The sequence below is a fragment of the Cryptomeria japonica genome, chromosome 4 (genome assembly GCF_030272615.1).
Source record: "Cryptomeria japonica chromosome 4, Sugi_1.0, whole genome shotgun sequence".
NCBI lineage: Eukaryota > Viridiplantae > Streptophyta > Pinopsida > Cupressales > Cupressaceae > Cryptomeria > Cryptomeria japonica.
The window spans coordinates 91,064,361-91,088,107 of record NC_081408.1 but is presented as its reverse complement, the minus strand read 5'-3'; positions in this window follow the sequence as shown (position 1 = coordinate 91,088,107).

Here is a 23,747-nt window from a genome sequence, read left to right as displayed (position 1 = left end):
TTGTGGAATTTGAACCCTTATCGGTTAGATTTAAATAATAAATTTGCCTACGTTCAATGAATTTATTTTAAATTAAGATAGCATTATCATTGTTTCGTCTGGAATGATTTAAATTTATTTGAGATATCTAATTATCCCTCGATTTTAATTAGCGGCAACTTAATTAAGGTAATTAAATTAACTAACTAAATTTTGACAACCCTCTTGAGATTGTAGACACCTAAAAATGGTCAACGCTTGCAGAATCATACTTTAACATTTGCGCATTGCCTCATTTTAGGTTTTTGCATCGCATTAACATTTCTCCTATGATTCGCACTTGATCTTTATCATTTGCGAGCATCGAGTCATTCTTCTATATTCTTCATTCATCTCGTCTTCGAATTTGGTCTTGTCGACAACAATCTTTAATCATGATTTTGGTCGATCTTTGTCCTTGTCAATCTTGTCATATTGCGATCGATTCGTCATCGATCCTTGTCCTTTCCAATCATATCAATTTGGTCAATTTGTCATTGATTTTTGTCAACCAATCTCAGTCAAATCATTTATCAACACTGGTCATTTATCAATTCAAAATCATGATTGAATCGACATTAATTATCTATCATCAAGACCTAATTGTCATCCTTGCATTTCTAATTCATCTTCCAAGGTTTTATGATTTATTCATTTAATCTTGTTTGGCATTTTCCCTCTAGGTTAAATAATTTATTTATTTATCCTAAGTCTTCTTGTCACAATTAAATGTTTATTTAATTGGCTAATTAATTCCTCCTATTTTTGTAAATTAATTAATGAATGAGAAATTATTAATTAATTTACCTATTTTTCATCAATTTTCTAATTTCCAAGTCATCATTTCCAACCTAATTTTCTAAATTCTCCTATATTCCTAAATGTCTATTTCTATTTCAAATTCTTGTCATAAATCTTTGCATAGCAATTTGTCATAAATTGTCATAAATTGTCATAAATCCTTGCATAGCAATTTGTCATAGACATGTCATAATTTTGCTATTCTTGATTTGAATTTCCATTCGAATCACTATCATGCTAATCTTGTCATCTCTCCAATTCTTCTATAAATTGGATGAATTTCTTCAATCAAACCCCTTGATTCTTGAATCTGAATCCTTAATCAAACTACCGAACTTACGCTTCTAGTACTCTTGAGCTTTTCATCAATCTTGCTTTCAATTGTATGTGCACTTGTAGGTGAGATCCACAAATCCATTGAAGAGGAAAGAACAACAATGGAGCCGCATGGAAGGAGCATTCAATTCTGCATTTGGTTTGCATAATCTTTCATTTTGAATGCTTTGTTTTCATATCTCTATTGAGTGTGCTTAAGATTAGGTTCATTTGCAATGAGTGCTCTCATGATTGAGTTATCATGTCTAGTGTTTTGATCTACTTACTTGCTTTGATGATTCCTAATTCTGATGCTACATTAATTGGTGAACCTGACGTGAAAACTAACCTTCTAACCCCTTTACTATGTTTTTGAGTGCTTTCAAGTTGTTTTGCAAGTCAAAAAAACCAAAAACAGGGTCATGCAGGGTATTCTGGAGACTTCTGCACCTGTGTAAGACAACTTGCGCCTGTGTCAGACATTCTGTGCTTGTGTAGGGGACATTCTGCGCTTGTGTCAGACATTCTGCGATTGTGTCATGACTTTTGCACTTGTGTAAAGTCCAGATCAGAGGTAAAAAGGCAGTGTTTTACTTGAAATTTGTTTAGTTTTTGCATTCTATTTTCTGTGCTTTGGTTTTTGGTACTAATTATCTGTGCAGAATCTTGGCATATGCATGGTAAAGACAATAAATCAAACTACTAACACACTTTGTGTAGATTTGAAAGTCAAAGAATAAGTGTATCAAACTCCTAACTTGGGTTTTTGCAGGTTGCCTTGGAGAAACAACCAAACTTTGTGTTTGCATTTAATTTTTGGGCACTTAGTGATTTCTAAATAGGTTGGAATGAACATTTGTTTGCTTTGATTGTTAAGTGTGACATTGGAGTAGGAGAGTATGCTCTCATCCTTCTTAGGGTGATCAGAAATCCAGATCTTTGATACCATGCTTGTGTTGTTGATTGTGTGTCTCCTTTAGAGGGCCTGCCTTCCCGACCACTTTGCTTTTCCAAGCAAGTGATAATCGTGAGAAGGGAACGACCCAAAGTGAGTATGGCTAGAATACCTTGACATTCTAACTCACTATAAACAAATACCTGATGAGCGAAAGCTTTGAAGGAAGTGTTACGTGGGAATTGCAGTTACTTGGGAAGTGATGACCCTTGAACTCTTTCTCATATCAACATCTAAGTAGGGCCTCTTGGTCTAATTCATGCTTGCGCGACTACATTTGTTTGGTATCTTGATGGGCTTAATGTCTCAATCATGCTTGCATGACATCAAGGAGTAGCGCTTAACAGAAATCCTTACTACACACCTTGTTTTTTAGAGGCCAAAAAACCCTTCTAGTTGCTTGAGAAGGACAAGTTTGGATACTTGGAAGAGATACTAAGTTCGCCATGGGGAGATTTCCATGGGGACTGATGCTTGGCTGCCCTGAGAAGTGAGTGCCATGGAGGGGAGCTCGTGGGGTCAAGCATCTATGTATTCTCCTTGAATCTCATAATGAGTCTACCTCTCAAGTACCTAATGTCTTTGCCGACCATAAGAAATGTGGAAATGACCATGATTGTCTTGAGTCTATGTTAAAACATCTTGTCTTCTTTGCTTGTCAAAAGTTGAATTGTATCTCATTTCAAAGAGAAAAACAAATTGATCCAACATAAGATTAAACACAAGAGACATTCATCCAACAAAAGTTTATCAAGATTCAAAACTTATCTTCAAACATGGTTGTCAAATATTGTTCAAAATCTTGTCTCAACAAGCATGTCACTTACATTTAAGTTCATCATAGGTTGCATTTTGCAAAAGTCATTGTCAAGTACCAAGGTTAGGTGTCACCTAAGTCATATTCCTTGCATATCAATAAGGGTCATCCATTTGCATGTGTCCTCTTGCATTAAAGTTATACCATTTTCATACATTCATATTTGCATACCCTAAGTCTCTTCATTAAGCTTAAGTCATTATCATATCATAGCAATTGTCCCTTTGCATATAAAACTAGGTCTTGTCATACTTGAGTAATCCAAATCTTTGATAAACCCTAAGTCATTGTTAAGAAGTCTAGACCTTATCAAGTCTTTTGTCCTTTTGTCATCAATATCATTTGGTCAAACCTAGCTTAGTATCCAAGCATATAGGGGAGACTTTGTCATTTGTCCTTTTGTCACTTGGTCCTTTTGTCCTTTGAGGTCTAGACATCATTTCAATTTCCTAAGGGTCTCTTTTAGATCTGCATTCCAAAAAGTTTGTCAAAATCTTGAAAACAACCAAAAACATAAATTGCATGCTTGTCTATTTAGTTCACATTTAGTTGCATATCATACATTATCCTTGAAAAATTCCAAAAATATTGCATTTGCATAGTGACATGACTATTGAAACAAGGTTCCAAGAACCAATGATGCAACAAAGTTTGACATATCAACCGACAATGCAATCACAATTCTATCCAACCCAACAACAAGGCAACGTTGATCAAACTTTTTATGATGAAACAAGTCTCCAAATACAAAAACTAGAGGAGAAGCTGGCTCAAGAACAAGAGATTTTGGAACAAAGAGTGAAAAACATTGTGAAGAATAGATCACAAATGTCCAAAGTGTTTCAAAAATTTCCAGGTTGAAATCCAAATATCGAGCCAATTGATGTAAGATCTCTTTTTGAACGATCAGACATACCAGCTCTCCTCTCACAAATAGAGATGATGAAACAATTTCAAGAAAAGAGACAACATCAATTTCAACATTATGTGCCTCCACAACCAAAACAAGAAGGTGTTTACTATCAATCACATTTTCAACCATCACAACCAATGACACAACCCATGGTCCAACATTTCCAAAAGACACAACCAACGGTCCAACATATACAACCAATACATCCAATTGTTCAACATATACAACCAATACAACCAATGGTCCAATTTGACCAATGTGTCCAACCAACAATACAATGTCAACAAATAGTTCAACCAATGGTGGAATATCAACAAGTTCAATCAACATATCAATGTCAACAACTACAACCAAACATTCAAAAACAAAGGTTGCAACACACACCAAGCCAAATTTTGAACATGTCAAACCAAAATGATCAACATCTAGTTCAATATCAAAACATGACATCAAACCAAAAACAAGTTCAAATTCCAAATACAACCATGTCAAAACCTTGAAAGAAAGGTGGCTTTATTGCAATGATCTTAAGGAAACGACCAAGTGAGTTCTTTGAGGAAGATCAAGATAATACAACCATGTCTAGCAATGCCTCATCCCCTTGCAAACACATTGACTCTCCCGTGGCATCTATCCCTACACCTTTAGAAGTTTCACAAGAACCTTCCATATTGTCCTCATCAAATAATACACCCAAGGATGCAATTAGCCAAGGGCTATCCATAATTGATTGCCATGATAATCCAATTCATGATGCACATCCTTGTCATGTTTCAGAAATACAAGACCCAATGCCACCATGCACTTTATTGCCATTACCTATTTTAGAGGACCCCATTTGAAGTCCCTCTTCCTCATGTTCAAGCATTGATTTCTTGCCAGAATCCATCACAAATGTTCAAAGTGCATTTCCTTCATGCCAAAGCATTGATACCTCGCCAAAATCCCCCATGCATATCCAAAGTCCAACCTCATGTCAAGAGGATAATTTAGAGCACGAAGAAATGAGTCCTAAAGAAAATCAAGATCAAGATCCTGAAACCTTATCATCCCATCCAATTGTTGACCAGGACCCCATATTCCCAGACACTCACGATGATTCTCCTATTCTTGTCCATCCTATCCAAAGTCCTATTGACACTCCATTCCCCGAGCAAGATCAAGATATCCCAGTTCATCCAATCCCAAACAATCCCCTTCCATTTCATGAACACAATGATCTTTCAAATCCCATTGACATTCCACTTCCTGAGAAAGATCAAGATATCCTTTCCATCCTTTATGATGATCCCATTGAAAGTCAAGAGCAAAGCACCTTTAAAGAGGATTCCAATGATATTCCTCCTTGTCAAGATCAAATTATTCCTTCAGATCCTCCACAAGATCCACTTGTTCCTCCATTTCCACGTCCTAATCCAGTGTATCCACTCCAAGATCACATTTCTTGTGATGATCCCATTATTTCTCCCATTCCATCTCTTGAAGAGCCTATCATTGAACCATGTCCACTACACAATCCTAGTCCCCCTCATGATCCTAATCCCCTTCATGATTCTAATGTGTCAGTGCAAGATGTTCATGAACCCTCGACATGCACAATGGGTTCTTCCACTTTGGTCCAATCCAATCCACTTCAAGATCTCATTATTTCTCTCATATCATATCCACCTCATAATGGACTCGCGTCTTCGTCCCAAAGAAAAGAGTCTCCTACAAGTCAAGATATTCATAAAGGCAAAGGAGTAAACCTCCATGAGCAAGAACCCCTTCATATCAAAGAATATACTAATGGTCATGGCTACAGAGCTCACACTCAAGGTGTTGGTATCCCTTCAAAGTCAAAATCCAAATGTCCACCTTCCCCATCATCGCTTCCATCCATTCTAGGTCCCTATATCCCTCCATCCCCTATGCAACATCAGCAAAGGCACACATCTTGGAGAACCTTCCATCCATCCCATAGGTCTCCATATCATTCCCATCCACACCAACATTCATTCTCTCTTCCAAGCAATTTGGATGCCAAGTATAAAAGTCATAAGTCTAGCAATCCACATGTATTCAAGGATCAACATGTCCAATATAATCGACATGTCAAAAGAAATAACAATATGATCTATAAAGAAAAAGAAATATCAAACAGGCCACAAAGGCCCACTGAGAAAAATAAAGCAAAGTCAAAATATATATGGGTTCCTAAATCCCTTGTGCAAGCAATGCACTCCAAGGAACCACAAAAGCATGAAAAATCAAAAACCATGTGGATCCCTAAGCGGCTTCTTGAAGCACAAAAGCCTAAAGAAACATCAAAATTGGCATCTACAATTGCTATTCCTGCATCCAAACCTTCCAAGTCTATTCCTTCATCACCTTCTTCATCCATTTTGGACCCTTATGTCCCAAAATCCATAGCCTTTCCTCCATCCAAATTTCAATATCCAAAATACATATTTCCTCCATCAGTCCATCACCCCTCAAGGTGTGTGCCAATGTCGATCTTGCCAACATTTCCATCCACTCAAGCCCAATTTTTCCAATACCCTATCCATTATCCAATGCATATTTTCCATCCTTCAATCCCTTTGATCCAATCCTTTGCATAAATCCTTGCCTTAGTTTCATCTTATTTTCCATGTCTTTATCCTACCAACGTCTTTGAGCATACTTTTAAAGGTCATGGTCCATTTTTTTAAGGCTACTATCCAAACAAAAAGATGCTTGAGTCCTTCTTCCATCCCCTATCATGCGTCCATCTTCTATTGAAAAAGTCAAAATACAAAAAAAACTCAAAAAATCAAAAAGCTCAAAAAAAAAAAAAAAAAAAAAAAAAAGTGAAAAAAAGAAAAACAAAAGAAGAAAAAAGTAAACAAAAATAATTCGTCCACTGGTGAAAACCTGGCAAACAGGCACCTTGGGCAAGTACCATGATGAAAACCTGGCAAACAGGCGTCATGCGTAATTTATGAACTTCTTGCACACCACACTTGGGGGCAGGTTTCCTCCTTCATATCCTATCGCCCTTCATTATCTTATCATACCATGTCATTACCCTTCATATCCTATTGTCCCTCATGTCCAATTCCCCTTTTCCACCTTTGATCTTGACAAGGCTGAGGATCGTCATGAACATCATGTATCTTGTTTGCAGCTTTTAGTCCATCATAGCTTTTGGTCTTTATCCATTTGCTTATTACAACCTTTCATCCATATTCCCTAGCTTCTTGCAACTTTCTGCCACTGTCCCTTAGCCAATCCCGACCTTCAATCCATGTCCCTTATCCATTCTTGGTCTTGCTTATCCTATCCATATCTTATCACTATCCATACACTCTTTTTCATTCCTTGATCTTGATCTGACATAAGGACGCAAAATTTAAACATGGTTTCAAACACCTCTTGACATGTCCCTCATGCCATGTTCCTGCTTTACATTGTCATATCCAGTCTCTTGTCCCATCACGCAATCGCCCTTGGAAATTGCATTCGTATTGTCTCCACGATAAAAGGCCTTTGTCTTCCCTCTATCCACCATCATTTCAGTAAGCCTATTTATTCACCTATCATATTCCTTGCCTTGCTAGACACTGGGGGCAAAATCTTAAACATCGAATAAATGTCCTGAAATAATCCAAAAAAAAATCGAAAAATGTCCTGAAATAATCCAAAAAAATCGAAAAATGTCTTGAAAAACAATCATAAAAATCGAAAAATGTCCTGAAAAAAATAAAATCCCTAAAAAATCAAATAAAGTCCTGAAAAAATATCTAAAAATTGAAAAATGAAAATCCATAAAAAATCATAAAAAGCCCTGAAAAAATGAACAAAAACATTTCAAAACATTAAAATCCAAAAATAAGCATTTTGCAATAAAGGATCCCCTCTGTGCATAGACAGATCACTGAGCATCCATCCAATACCTTGCAATCAATCAAACATTGTGCTTTACTGAAATCATGCATAAACAGATGAACTTTTTCCATCAAACCAGACATTCAAACTGATCACAATTGTCTTATCAATCGAACATTACCATCAATATCATTTGTCCTTGTCTCTACTATCATGAGTCTTATACAGGGTGGGGTATACTCGAAACCAGACTGTGTCCTATCTTAGATGAGGTACCGCATGTCCTAAAACCAGACAGCATGATCATCCTCTCAGCACTTTCAACTTTTGACAATGAAGATCAAGATGTTTGTTTGATTTGTTGGAATTTGTGCATCTTATCTTTTTATTGATTTATCTTTGATCATGTTCCTATGTTGCTCGATGATGTCACTGAGTGATTTAGAGTGACCGGGATGGATCATGGTCCTTTTCTTTTTTATTGTGAGTGTTGCTTGTCTATGATGTGTCTGTCTTTTGCAAAAAGGGTGGCATTTCAGCTCTAGCCTTCAATGCCATGATGCTACGCATCCATTTTGCTACATAAAAAATAAAGGTTCTCACCTACAAAGTGCATTACTGAAAGCAAGTTTTCTTCATCTTTAACTATCTTCTGTCTCATTTTCTTCTTACTAACATTTCTTCCGTCAGTTCAGGTTTAGTGCTCCGATTTCCCCACACATATATGCTGCATCCTGCATCCATTTGGTTAGTACATTTGCATTACATCAAGCATTTTATCCATTTCATATTATCAATGCATCAAAAACACATAAAAAAAAATATATCCATGCATGTTCCACAATTCATACATCAATAGTGCATGAGCCATCCATACATGGAAAAATAACATCAGTCATCACATCAGTCATTTGCATCTCATCATATTGATGCATATCATATCATATATCATCATATCGGAGTACAAAATCAGACTGTGTGTCCTAAGTATGGCCCGCAGGCTGACTACAAAATGTCAAACTACATAATGTCCATCTGTCTATCATAAGGAGCATGTGCCTCTGTCGCTGGGTGCTCCCTCTATCCTCCTCATCCTTGCCATGTCTCAAGTCCTGCTAAAGTATCTCTCTCTATGCTCCTAAGTCTGTGTCGTAGCATGAAGCAGTCTGGTCGATTCTCCCGCGTGATCAACGGATACTGTCGACTCTGCATCACAATTGGGGCATATTTTTGTCAGTTTTAGGGTTTGCTCCTACAGGTTGCATTTCCTTGTTTCATGTTCAAATCAAGGTGTTTTTCATCTATTCTGACCTATCCTACCCTTGTCCCCCCTTTTCAGGTCCTTTGCATGCAGTTTTGAACCTAAATTGAGTCTTACATGCACAATTGCGCTTGTGTCTTGACTCTTGCGCCTGTGTCTTGACTCTTGCGCTTGTGTCTTAACTCATGTGCTTGTGTACCCTTACACAAGCGCAGAAGACATTACACAAGTGCGTACACAAGCGCAGAAGACATTACACAAGCGCAGAAGACCTCAAACAAGCGCAGAAGACATTACACAAGCGCAGAAGACCTCACACAAGCGCAGAAGACATGACACAAGCACAAAATTAGATCACACAAGCGCAGAAGTCAGTTTCTGCATCCTCTGTGGGCCCCGTAATGTCCCATAAGCAAGTCAAATTCATGAAATTGAAAACATGGGTTTTTGAGATCCATATCGCTGCTCCCACGTCATCCGGTCATTTGTACGTGCGTACACATTCTCCGAGGTGATCTACCATTTGAATGTTCGCCATCTCTCTACAAGTGTCCTTTTCCAGAGCAACAAATCCTCTTCTTGGGCTAGTGCAAATGAGCAATTTTTCACCCTCTTGGTCTCATTTATAGCTCTTTGTCATTGCATAGATGGATGTGCATCCTCTCCATCTTATGTTGGTCATGGCCTTGTGCCCTTTCAATTGCTTGTCCTTCTTGTATCCGATCTCTGATTGTCAGTCCGTTCGATCTTATCATTTTTATCGATCAATTGGCCTCTTTTCTGCATGTTTCCGGCCAATTCCTCGAGGGGGCATGCATATGTCATTGTCATTGTCTGGGGAATTTTCATTATTGTTCTTTGAAACAACACTTAAAATCACATTGTCTCAAAGAGGGGCAAAATGTAGACACCTAAAAATGGTCAACGCTTGCGGAATCATACTTTAACATTTGCGCATTGCCTCATTTTAGATTTTTGCATCGCATTAACATTTCTCCTATGATTCGCACTTGATCTTTATCATTTGCGAGCATCGAGTCATTCTTCTATATTCTTCATTCATCTCGTCTTCGAATTTGGTCTTGTCGACAACAATCTTTAATCATGATTTTGGTCGATCTTTGTCCTTGTCAATCTTGTCATATTGCGATCGCTTCATCATCGATCCTTGTCCTTTCCAATCATATCAATTTGGTCAATTTGTCATTGATTTTTGTCAACCAATCTCAGTCAAATCATTTATCAACACTGGTCATTTATCAATTCAAAATCATGATTGAATCGACATTAATTATCTATCATCAAGACCTAATTGTCATCCTTGCATTTCTAATTCATCTTCCAAGGTTTTATGATTTATTCATTTAATCTTGTTTGGCATTTTCCCTCTAGGTTAAATAATTTATTTATTTATCCTAAGTCTTCTTGTCACAATTAAATGTTTATTTAATTGGCTAATTAATTCCTCCTATTTTTGTAAATTAATTAATGAATGAGAAATTATTAATTAATTTACCTATTTTTCATCAATTTTCTAATTTCCAAGTCATCATTTCCAACCTAATTTTCTAAATTCTCCTATATTCCTAAATGTCTATTTCTATTTCAAATTCTTGTCATAAATCTTTGCATAGCAATTTGTCATAAATTGTCATAAATTGTCATAAATCCTTGCATAGCAATTTGTCATAGACATGTCATAATTTTTCTATTCTTGATTTGAATTTCCATTTGAATCACTATCATGCTAATCTTGTCATCTCTCCAATTCTTCTATAAATTGGATGAATTTCTTCAATCAAACCCCTTGATTCTTGAATCTGAATCCTTAATCAAACTACCGAACTTACGCTTCTAGTACTCTTGAGCTTTTCATCCATCTTGCTTTCAATTGTATGTGCACTTGTAGGTGAGATCCACAAATCCATTGAAGAGGAAAGAACAACAATGGAGCCGCATGGAAGGAGCATTCAATTCTGCATTTGGTTTGCATAATCTTTCATTTTGAATGCTTTGTTTTCATATCTCTATTGAGTGTGCTTAAGATTAGGTTCATTTGCAATGAGTGCTCTCATGATTGAGTTATCATGTCTAGTGTTTTGATCTACTTACTTGCTTTGATGATTCCTAATTCTGATGCTACAGGGATTAATTAATCTCCATTAATTAATGTCGCTTATTTGAGTTGGTTAATTAAACCAACCTTAGAAAACAATTCTATTTACATCCTAGTTAAGACAAGGCTTATTTGATTCCACTTTAAATGTAGATTATTTTGAGAGTTTAAGTGTTTGAAAAAGAAAAATTGTTCCATTTTTAGCCCAAAAGTTTGGGCACGACAAAAATTTAAGCATGGAATTTGTGTCCCTATAGATCCTCCTACACAAACTACTACAAGAGGCCTAGGTAGTGGTACCCCTCTTTTTATGGATGAATTCCTTATACTTCAAAACTTTCAAGATTACCTTCAAAAACAACAATTCAAGAGAGTCTACAAGAATGCTTCTTCTTCAAAGCATCCTTTTTGTTCATTTCATCAAACCCATGACCATAATGCTGATGATTGCCCTGATTTTCAAAAATCTATTCAAGATGGTATAGAAAGTGGCAAAATTAGAATTGTGGATAATGAAACTCCTTCTTCAAACAAATCTTCTTCTTCATGGAAGATGATATTTACTATTCTAATAGATTAGCTGCAAGAATCTATTGGAGATTGAAATATGACAAAAACATTTCCTTTCCTCCTCAAAATAAAACCAAAAATCTTAAGCAAGTGAATGTTATTGAATATTGCATTTTTCATGATTTATATTCATATTCTATTGGAAAATGTATTTAAGAAATTTGTTCAACTACACTATGATCTTACACACATTTATCTCACAAAGGATCTAGCTATATTTCTTGGTAAAAACATTATTCCTTAGCACTTCTTTCCCTTTCAAGTTGCTCTTCATCCTATGGCATAATTAACCCATTTCACAGGGGCTCTTTATCATGAGTGGTGGTAGTATTTTACTTTAATATACTTTGGGGCAAAAACATGAAGTCTATTTCTCTTCTTATTTTTATACATTTATCTCTACCATGGTGCATTTTTCATTATTAGATCTCTTTTCTTGCATAGGGATATTCCTATGTGAGCATATAATTGTTCTTTGGTTTCCTCTTTGCTTGGAGAGGGACATCTTTAGTGAGTACTGCACTTCTTCTCTTTCCTTCATTCTCTTGGAAATCTTACCTCTTCTATGGTTTTGATTATTTGCAAGTTTTATATTCCCCTTAGCAGGGAATGATCTCTTAAGAAGCATGTATCCTTTCCTTGAGAGCATTTGTCCCACTAAAACCACATAAAATTTGAAACTAATCACCATCAGAACATGTGTAATGTTTCTCCTTTTTCTCCTCACTTGGGGGGCAAGGATTTTCACTCCTTTCCTTTGTATCAGTATTTCCTTTAGAGGATGCATTGTTCATATGTAATTATCATTTCTTACAATGGTATGATTTTATGATTAATCTCCCTTGGGGGAATATATGATGTTTTTTCTCTCTTCTTTTCAAAGATTACCACTTCTTGAGACATGTATTTTACATTTACTAATGTCTTTACTTGCATGTGTTCATGTAAGTTCATTGCCCATTTGCTTATGTTTAATCTCTCTCTAGTAGATTGTGTAAGCTCTTCTCATTGTCCCATTAGCTTGGGGGGAAATTATCCTTCTCTCTGTTTCTCTAGGGATCCACTTTTCCCTATTGAGTGGATGGTGTGAGTTTTATTGCTTGATGCCATTCCTTGTCTGGAATTGTTGGTTATTGACTTGAAGATTCTCTCTTATACAAGAAGTGCTAATCCTTGACTATGACCTCATTTACATTTGGTAATGTACATCTATGATAAATCCAACCATCCCTCTAGGGGATAAACATGAGTCATCCCTCATCAAGAATCTCTTTCACCTAGAAATAGGAGGAAGGATTGCATTCTTGTTCTTTCCTTTTCTTGTTCTATAAGATGTTATATTTATCTAAGACAACTCCTCTTAGGGCTAGACATCTTTTTAACTAGGATCTCTTCTCCTCCAAGGATCACTTTTACACTCACAACAAGATATCTCTTTTCAACTATCATATCCTTGATTGAAAAGTATTCCCTCTCTTGCTTGGATTTATGACATTGTTGCACGGCAGATATCTTCTTTGTGATGAAGGTAGGTATCCTTGTTCTAGTTTCCTTAATAAATCAACATTAACCTATGTTGACATCTTAAGGGGGGGACACCAAAGCTGCTTCTTTTTACTATACTTCTCTCATGCATTGAGAAGTGGGACATTCTTGGAACCAGAGGGAAACCTCTTAGAGAAATATGTCATCAATTTTTGTACAGTGGGTAATTCTCAAAACCAGAGCACAGTCTTTTAGAGCGAGATGTCTCCACTTCTTCTTTTCTTATATAGTAAGACATTCTTGGATCCAAAGGGAAACCTCTTAGAGAAAGATGTCATCACTTTTCTCTTGTATAGTGGGCCATTCTCAGAACCAAATTATGGTCTCTTAGAAAGAAATGATGCCACTTTTATTTTATGCGGGGTTATTATTCTCAGAACCATAGCACATTCTCTTAGAGCGAGATATCACACCTTTCTTGACACTTGTACTATACATCCTGTAGTCACATAAATCTATCTAGTTTAATTAAATGAATATTTGATATTTATTTGATTACAAACCCACTAGCCATTAGTTAATTAAATTAATATTTAATTAATTCATCTTCAAACATTCTCCTATTAATTAAATAAATTATTGAATTTATTTTAATTAATTCATTTTACCAAATTCTCAAATCAATTAAATGAATAAATTCTATTTATTCAATTTAATCCCCTTTTCCTCTTTTAAATAAATTAAATAAAACATTTATTTAAATCATTAAACCCCCCCACTTGCATTTTCCTAAAAATGCAACTTGCAACCACAAATTGAAATAAATTAATTTTATTTTAATTAAAATCCTATTTTCCCTCACCCACCATATCCACTTGCACTCTTAAATCCCCTTCTAGATTCTTCTAACCCCTTCCTAATTAGCCTAATCCATCCCCTAATTATTGTCACAATCCTAAGCAACTTGAAGTTACTTCTCAAAGACTTGAAAGTCTTTGAAAAGCATTTAATTCTTTATGTGTTCAACAAGCTAACCTCAAAAGTCTACCAAACCACTAATGGCTCTTACATGACCATTTATGGTTAACCCCTAGCTCAACCCTCATGTGACTCATGTGTCTCCTCAAGCATTTATTGCTTTGACAATGGTTATCCCTTTTACCTTTGCACAAGAGTTTATCCTTTGGATAAAAGCTTTATTCTTTGAATAAAGAATTTATTCATTCAACCCAACCTTGACCTTAACTCCCAAGTTAACTCTTAGGTCATGTCAAGAATTTAATGTTTATTCCATCTCCTCTCAACTCCTCTCATGCTGACACTTGTCATCCTAGGATTGGGGTTAAAGCCCTCACATGGATTGAATATCATTCAATCCTGACCCTTGTTGAGATTACTCAATCTCAACCATCCATTGCTCTATTTTTCCTATAAATAGATCCCATTTCTTCATAATCCAGATCCTAAAAACTTGTATGCATCTAAGTTATAGAGAATTTTAGAGAGCATTTAGCATATTTTACTCATATTCACTCTTTTGGTTAAAATTAACAAATAGCATCTAGATAACTCATCTTTTTGGTTGTTAAGCTTGCATTTGCATATTTTTAATAATCATCTACAATCTTGAATCTCCATAGGCATCCATAGTGCAAAAAGCTGCTGAGAGCTACACTAATTTGGAACTTGGAGAGGAGAGGAACAAAGGAGAAGGAGCTAAGAGCATGTTAGAAGGCATTTGGAGATGCCTTGTCTTATTTACTTCCATAGTTAAATATTTTAGCATGTTTTTAGTGTCTCTTTTGATATGCCTTCTTAGATTAGTTTTTGGTTGAATAACACTAACTTGGATCTTTGCTTCTTGTATTTTTGTGTGTTAAGTGACCACAAGCTTTAGTCTAACATTGTGCATTTTGTAGAGCATCATCTGGTGAACTCGACGTGAATCCCACAACAATTTCTTGTTAACAAAACTAGCTTTTGACTATTTAGCTTGACACAAAGGTCACGCTTTGGTGCTTTTGGTCACATTTTAGCGCTATTGTCATTTAGTATTCTAGCAATTTTGTTGCTACAATAGTGCTATTGTCAAAATTTTAGCACTTCTGTCTATAGTCTAGCACTTTTGTATTTTTATTAGCACTTTTGTTTAGGTGTTAGCGCTTTTGTCCATACTTTTGCGGGTTTGTGTTACGTAGTGCTTTTGTTTTCACACAGAGTAGCGCTATTGTAACAGAATGTTGTAAAAACAGCCTTGTAATAGATAAAATAAATATTCTTAGGCTTGTAGAAGCCCACCATATGGTCGGATTTTACTAACTTTTTGCTTCATGCGCAGGTTTTAAAATAACCCCGTTTGTTACTTCAAATCAAAATCTTTCATTGGTGCTTTAAAATTCAACAACACAAAATTTCATTTCTTGCAAGTTAGGATCCATTTTGTTTTGGTGCTCTAAAACTCAACAACACAAAATGTAATTTCTTGCAAGTTAGGATTCCAAATTTCATTTGGTGCTCTAAAAAATCAATAAAATAAATTTGCTTTCATTGCAAGTTAGGGATACACTCTATTTGTTAGGTCTCGAGGACAACTGAGAGGGGGGGGGGGGGGGTTGAATTAGTTGTCTAAAACTTTAAACCAAAAACAACTTAATCAATTACTGCTTTAATACCGGTGAGATAGTCTATTATACCAGTGGATAGATTTAACAGATAAATGCAATACCGGTAAAGATTAATGCATGAAGTCAAAAAAAAAAATCATCCACAACACATCACACCAATATTTGTATGTGGAAACCTTGTAAGGGGAAAAACCACCGTGGGAAACCTTACCCACAATCAGATGATACTACTGCAGATAGTAAGTGTACATAAATGGGGTCTGCACATGCAGAAAGGCCAAGCACCTAGAGCTCACTACTCAAACACAAATGGGAGTCACACTAACTACAGTTGGATGGTTAAATCCAATAAGAATGTACTGCTTAAAATAGCATCTTCATATGCTAGATTCAGTACCCGTGTAATGCTAATATGCCCTCACAAAAACCTAGTTTCACCTTCAAATGATGTCTTCATGTATAGCTTTGTTTAATCTCACATATCCCTTCACAATATACCTTCTTTGCTTTCCACACTTGATCTTACAATTAAGATCTTACATTTATACCATAACCTAAGACCTATTTTAGTAGGTCGGCTCTACAAGATATTACAATAAAAATATTTTACAAACAATATAATATCCGATGCAATAACCTATTGAACATGTCGGCTTAATGCATTTACAACATTAATTAATCATCTCCATAGCGTGCCATGCTGATCTGGAAAAGATAAACCTACCGGTGTAACCCTGGACCTATTTGCTGGTAAAAGCAAATATGCAAATATGAATATACCAATGATCAATTCTTCAAGATAAGATGTCCACATGATGTCTTTGACATTACCAAGTGTCTTCCATGCCATTCCAAGTGTCAGTGGCCATTATATCTTGCCGATGTACCATATACCAGTAATTGTGCAATAGTTACTTGCTTGTTGGTGAATGTTTGTTGGATCTCCAAAGTGCTTCTAGTAGGTGTTGACATCAATGAGAAAACCATACCAAAATACCAACAATCTCCCCCTTTGGCATTGATGGCAACACAAGATGGAAAAACCATCAAAGCACCAAAACACAAATGCCAAGTACCAAAAACCAATAATCTCCAAAAAGATCATAACCAGAAATCAAAATCTCTCCTAAATAGCAATCTCTCCCCCTGGGAACGACATGTAATTTCCAAAGTTTGTTTCTAAATACCCATTTGGTTCCAATTACATTTTTATCTTTAGGCCGGGGAACTAATGTCCAAGTATTGTTCTTCTCAATTTGTTCTAATTCTTCTTCCATAGCTTTAGTCCAATACTTATCTTCACATGCCTCATTAACTGATGATGGTTCAATTTGAGAAATAAGACATACCTCTTCATTTGCCAATCTTCCTCTTGTCATAACTCCTTTATGCTTGTTTCCAATTATCTGATCTTCAGAATGATTCAGACTTACATACTGGGGTGTCTTTATTTGTTGTTGTTCCTTAGTCATAATGGAATTTTTAGATGATACCGGTGTAACTGGATCTTCACTTTGTACTAGTGGATTCAGTGTAGGTTCATTTATTATAATTTCTATTGCTAGTTCAAAATCTATGTACCTTGAAGTTCCTCTGAATTGTTCATCAATCTTTACATTTGTACTCTCAACAATTCTCTGCAATCTCTTGTTAAAACATCTTTATGCTTTACTCTTAGATGAATAAACAATAAATATACCTTCATCACTTCTAGGATCAAATTTCCCAATATACTCATCTATTCTAATGTAGCATTTGCTTCCAAATATTCTGAAATACTTAAGAGTGGAAGTAATACCAAACCATAGTTCATGAGGGGTCTTACCGATTTCACCTTTGATGTGAACTTTGTTGAATGTATAGACCACTATACTTACTGCCTCTCTCCAATATACATGTGGTAGATTTGCTTCTGATAACATACTTCTAGCAGCATCTAAGATTGTTTTGTTTTTCCTTTCAACAACTCCATTTTGCTAAGGTGTTCAGGGTGCTGATAGTTGTTTTCTAATTCTATTCACTTCACAGAAAGTATTAAACTCCTTAGATGTGAATTCTCCTCCTTGATCTGACCTTAAACATTCGATTTTCTTACCGATTTTATTTTCAACCATTTCTTTGAACAGTTTAAATTTTCCAAGTGCTTTTGATTTTTCTCTGAGAAAAGTATCTAAACACATTCTAGAGTAATCATCAATGATTAGCATGAAATATCTATCACCTTGTAAGCTTTTAGTTCTAGCTAGACCACATAAATCAGTGTGAATTAAATCAAGAGCATTATTTGATTTTTCAGGAATACTTTTGAAACAAGCTCTAACCTGTTTTCCAAATTGACATTCCTTACATATTGTGTTCTAAGGTTTGACAATCTTAGGTAAATCTCTAACTACCTTAGTAGTATTGATCTTTACCATGCAATCAAAGTTTACATGACAGAGTCTCTTATCCCATAACCAACTTTCATCTATATGTGCAATTAAGCATATCTTTTCAGTGTTATTCAAATGAAAGATATTACCCCTAGTCTTGTTACCGGTTGCAATTTCCAAACAAGTTCTACTCATGATTTTGCATTTTCCATTTTTAAATTGTAACTGAAATCCTTTCTCAACTAGTTGACCAACACTCAAAAGATTATGCTTTAAACCTTCAACATAGTAGATGTTGTCAGTGTTATGCTTACCATCAAGAGATATTGAACCCTTACCTCTGATCTGACAAGCTTTGTCATCTCCAAATCTTACTAAACTGCCATTGTATTCTTGAAAGTTCAAGAATTTACTTTTATCACCTGTCATATGATCTAGGCATCCAGAATCAATTATCCATTCATCTTTTACCTCAATTTTAGCTACCAAGACTTGTTCTACCGGTTACACTACAGGTGTCGGTTGATCTTCTGTTATAGCAACAAAAACCCATCCATTGTCTATTAGATCTTCATCAGAATCATTAGTCACTCCTTCATCAGCTACATAACAAGATTTGTCCTTATTTTTCTTAAATCTGTATCTTTGATATTTAGGGTTAGGTTTGTATGTCCTTCTAGCTTCTTCTCTTATCCTAGCATGTCTATCAGGGCATCTTGAAGCCATATGACCAATCTTATTGCAGTTAAAACATTTAAAAGGTTCTTTACCTTCACACTTACTTCCAACTGGACCTTTAGGCATTTTTCTTGTAAATTGTGCTTCAAGTTCTTCAAGTTCTTTCCTACTTTCCTCAAGTTCTCTTGCATAAAGGGCTTTCCAGTAAGATTTGTTTGATGATTATGCAGATGATGTCGATGCTTTGAAAGCTAAATCTGTCTTTATAGTAGCAACAAGACCAAATTCCTCAATTTCAAAGGCTGAAATTTTTCCAATCAATGTATCCCTAGTTATTGATGTATTAGGCATTGTTCTTAATTCATTTATAGTAGTAACCTTCATTTTATATGCTAGTGGCAATCCTCTTAAAACTTTTGAAACAATTTCATCCTCACTTAAGGTTCCTCCACAAAATTTAATACCCAAAACAATTTCATTTAATCTTTCCATAAAAGCAGAAATTCTTTCATCTTCTTCCATTTTCAGATGTTCATACCTGACTCAGAAGCTTTCAAGTTTTGCAATTTTGACTATGGAATCTCCTTCATTCAGTGTTTCCAAATGATCCCAAATAGCTTTAGCAGTAGACCTATCTGATAGTTCCATGATTTGCTGATATGATAATGCGCTCAAAAGTGCTTCTCTTGCTTTGCAATCATTTTCCTCATCTTTTGTCCAGTTAGGTGGATTGGGCTGACCTGGTACAGCAATAGTATAGCCATTCTTTGTAACTTCCCAGATGTCTTTTCCAATGTAATTCAGATTTGTCTCCATTCTGATCTTCCATATTCCAGAATTGGTTCTATCAAGTTTAGGACTATCCTTCCTAAAATAGTTAGTAGACATTGGATCTCCTCAAGTTGTTAAACTTCTGCAAAATAGGACTTGGCTCTGATACTAATTGTTAGATCATGGGGGAAACTAAGAGGGGGGGGGGGGTGATTCAATTGTCTAAAACTTTAAACTGAAAACAACTTAATCAATTACTGCGTTAATACCGGTGAGATAGTCTGTTATACCAGTGGACAAATTTAACAGATAAATGCAATTCCGGTAAAGATTAATGCATGAAGTCAAAACATAAAAATCATCCACAACACATGACACCAATATTTGTACGTGGAAACCCTATAAGGGGAAAAAGCAGAGTGGGAAACCTTACCCACAATCAGATGATACTACTGTAGATAGTAAGTATACATAAATGGGGTCTACACACGCAGAAAGGCCAAATGCCTAGAGCTCACTGCTCAAACACAAATGGGAGTCACACTGACAACAGTTGGATGGTTAAATCCAATAAGAATGTACTGCTTAAAATAACATCTTCATATACTGGATTCAGTACCGTTGTAATGCTAATATGCCTTCACAAAAACCTAGCTTCATCTTCAAATGATGTCTTTGTGTATAGCTCTGCTTAATCTTGCATATCCCTTCATAATATACCTTCTTCGCATTCCACACTTGATTTTACAATTAAGATCTTACGTTTATACCATAGCCTAAGACCAATTTTAGTAGGTTGGCTCTACAAGATATTACAATAACAATATTTTACAAACAATATAATATCCAATGCAATAACCGATTGAACATGTCAGCTTAATGCATTTACAACATTAAGTAATCATCTCCATAGCGTGCCATGCTGATCTGGAAAATATAAAGTTGTCAGTGTAACCCTGGACCTATTTGCTGGTAAAAGAAAATATGCAAATATGAATATACCAATGATCAATTCTTCAAGATAAGATGTCCACATGATGTCTTCGATATTACCAAGTGTCTTCCATGCCATTCCAAGTGCCAATGGCAATTATATCTTGCTGGTCTACCATATACCAGTAATTGTGCAATAGTTACTTTCTTCCCAGTGAATGTTTGCTGGATCTCCAAAGTGCTTTTATTAGGTGTTGACATCAATGAGAAAACCATACAAAAATACCAACAATATCCCCCTTTGGCATTGATGGCAACACAAGATGGAAAAACAATCAAAGTTCCAAAACAGAAATACCAAGTACCAAAAACCAATAATCTCCAAAAAGATCATAACCAAAAATCAAAATCTCTCCTAAATAGCAATCTCTCCCTTTGGGAGCGACATGTAATTTCCGAAGTTTTTCCATACCAAGATAATGTGTTTTTAATGTGTTTTTCCATATATATCTCTTCCCCTTTGACATCAAATGCCAAAGTTACAACATACCAATTGTTACATACAAAATACCAACCAATTTCACTATACCAACTACTCCCCGTGAGAAGTAGCTTCCTCATCAAAGCCGGAGTAAAATATATCTCTGCTAATTCTGTCGGTTGATGACAAACATCAAATTTCTAAGTGTCTACCGGTGGGGGTATGACCCCAAGCTACTCTTTGAGATACTCAAAATTCTCCATAGGCAAAGGTTTAGTGAAAATATCTGCAAGATGTTCTTTAGTATTCACATAAACCAGTTGTATTTCTTTTGCTTCAACTCTTTCCCTTAGAAAATTCAGTTTGATAGAAACATGTTTTGTTTTAGAATGTAATACCGGATTCTTAGATATATCAATTGCTGCAATGTTGTCACAATAGATAGTTATAGGTTCCTTGCATTTTACCTTCAAATCTTTCAACATTTGTTTGAGCCAAAGTACCTGTGTATAGTTAGTTGCTGCTGCAACATATTCTAATTCTACTGTTGATACAGATGTACAACTCTATTTCTTACTCAACCAAGAAACTAATCTGTTTCCAAGAAAAAATGCTCCTCCGGTGGTGCTTTTTCTATTAAATAAATTACATAGATCAAAATTTTCATCTCTAGGATACCATAATCCAAGATTTGGGGTGCCTTGTAAGTACCAAAAAATCCTTTTTACTATTGATTCATGATTTTATCTAGGATTACTCTGAAATCTTGAAACAATACACACTGCATTCATAATATCAAGTCTGGTATGTGTCAAATACAGTAAACCTCCTATCATAGATTTGTACCTAGTTGGATTCACAGGTGTAGATTCATCCCTTTGTGATAATTTGTCATTTGTTGTCATAGGAGCGCTTACCGATTTAGAGTTTTCAATTCCAAATTTCTTAAGTAACTCTTTTAAGTATTTTGATTGACTCAAAAATATACCTTTTTCAGTCTGTGAGATCTGCAATCCTAAAAAGAATCTTACTTCACCAATCATAGACATTTCAAATTCTTGCTGCATTTTGATAGAAAAGTCTTTACACAATCCATCTTCTCCTCCAAATACTATATCATCAACAAAAACTTCTATAGCTAAGATGTCATCATTAGTCACTTTATAGTATAAGTTAATGTAAGCATTACCTTTAGAAAAACCAATCTTCAGAAGATACTTATCCAATCTTGCATACCAAGCTCTTGGAGCTTGCTTCAATCCATATAAAGGTTTTCTTAATCTGCAAACCATATCTTTTTCATCTATCAAGGAAAATCCATCAAGTTGTTCAATATAAACTTCCTCTTCAAGATCTCCATTCAAAAATGCACATTTAATATCCATCTGATATACTTTGTAGTTCTTATGTGCTGCAAAAGCGAAAAATAATCTAACTGCCTCAATTCTTGCTATCGGTGCAAAGGTTTCATTATATTCAATTCCTTCTTTCTGAGAATATCCCTTACACACTAGTCTTTCTTTATTTTTGATAACCTTACCATCTTCATTAAGATTGTTTCTAAATACCCATTTGGTTCCAATTACATTTTTATCTTTAGGCCAGAGAACTAATGTCCAAGTATTATTTTTCTCAATTTGTTCTAATTCTTCTTCCATAGCTTTAGTCCAATACTTATCTTCACTTGCCTCATTAACTGATGATGGTTCAATTTGAGAAATAAGACATACCTCTTCATTTGCCAATCTTCCTCTTGTCATAACTCCTTTATGCTTGTTTCCAATTATTTGATCTTCAAAATGATTCAGTCTTACATATTGAGGTGTCTTTTTTTTTTGTTGTTCCTCAGTCACAGTGGAATTTTCAGATGATATCGCTGTAACTGGATCTTCACTTTGTACCGGTGGATTCAGTGTAGGTTCATTTATTAGAATTTCTGTTGCTGGTTCAAAATCTATGTACCTTGAAGTTCCTCTGAATTGTTCATCAATCTTTACATTTGTACTCTCAACAATTTTTTGTAATCTCTTGTTAAAACATCTATATGCTTTACTCTTAGATGAATAACCAAAAAAATACCTTCATCACTTCTAGGATCAAATTTCCCAATATACTCATCTCTTCTAATGTAGCATTTGCTTCCAAATATTCTGAAATACTTAAGAGTGGGAGTAATATCGAACCATAGTTCATGAGGGGTCTTACCAGTTTCACCTTTGATGTGAACTTTGTTGAATGTATAGACCGATGTACTTACTGCCTCTCTCCAATATACATGTGGTAGATTTTCTTTTGATAACATACTTCTAGCAACATCTAAGATAGTTCTGTTTTTCCTTTCAACAACTCCATTTTGCTGAGGTGTCTGGGGTGCTGATAGTTGTCTTCTAATTCCATACACTTCACAGAATGTATTAAACTACTTAGATGTGAATTCTCCTCCTTGATCTGACCTTAAACATTTGATTTTCTTACCAGTTTCATTTTCAACCATTGCTTTGAACAGTTTAAATTTTCCAAGTTCTTCTGATTTTTCTCTGAGAAAAGTAACCCAACACATTCTAGAGTAATCATCAATGATTAGCATGAAATATCTATCACCTTGTAAGCTTTTAGTTCTAGCTGGACCACATAAATCAGTGTGAATTAAATCAAGAGCATTATTCGATTTTTCAGGAATACTTTTGAAACAAGCTCTAACCTATTTTCCAAATTGACATTCCTTACATATTGTGTTCTGAGGTTTGACAATCTTAGGTAAATCTCTAACTGCCTTAGTAGTACTGAT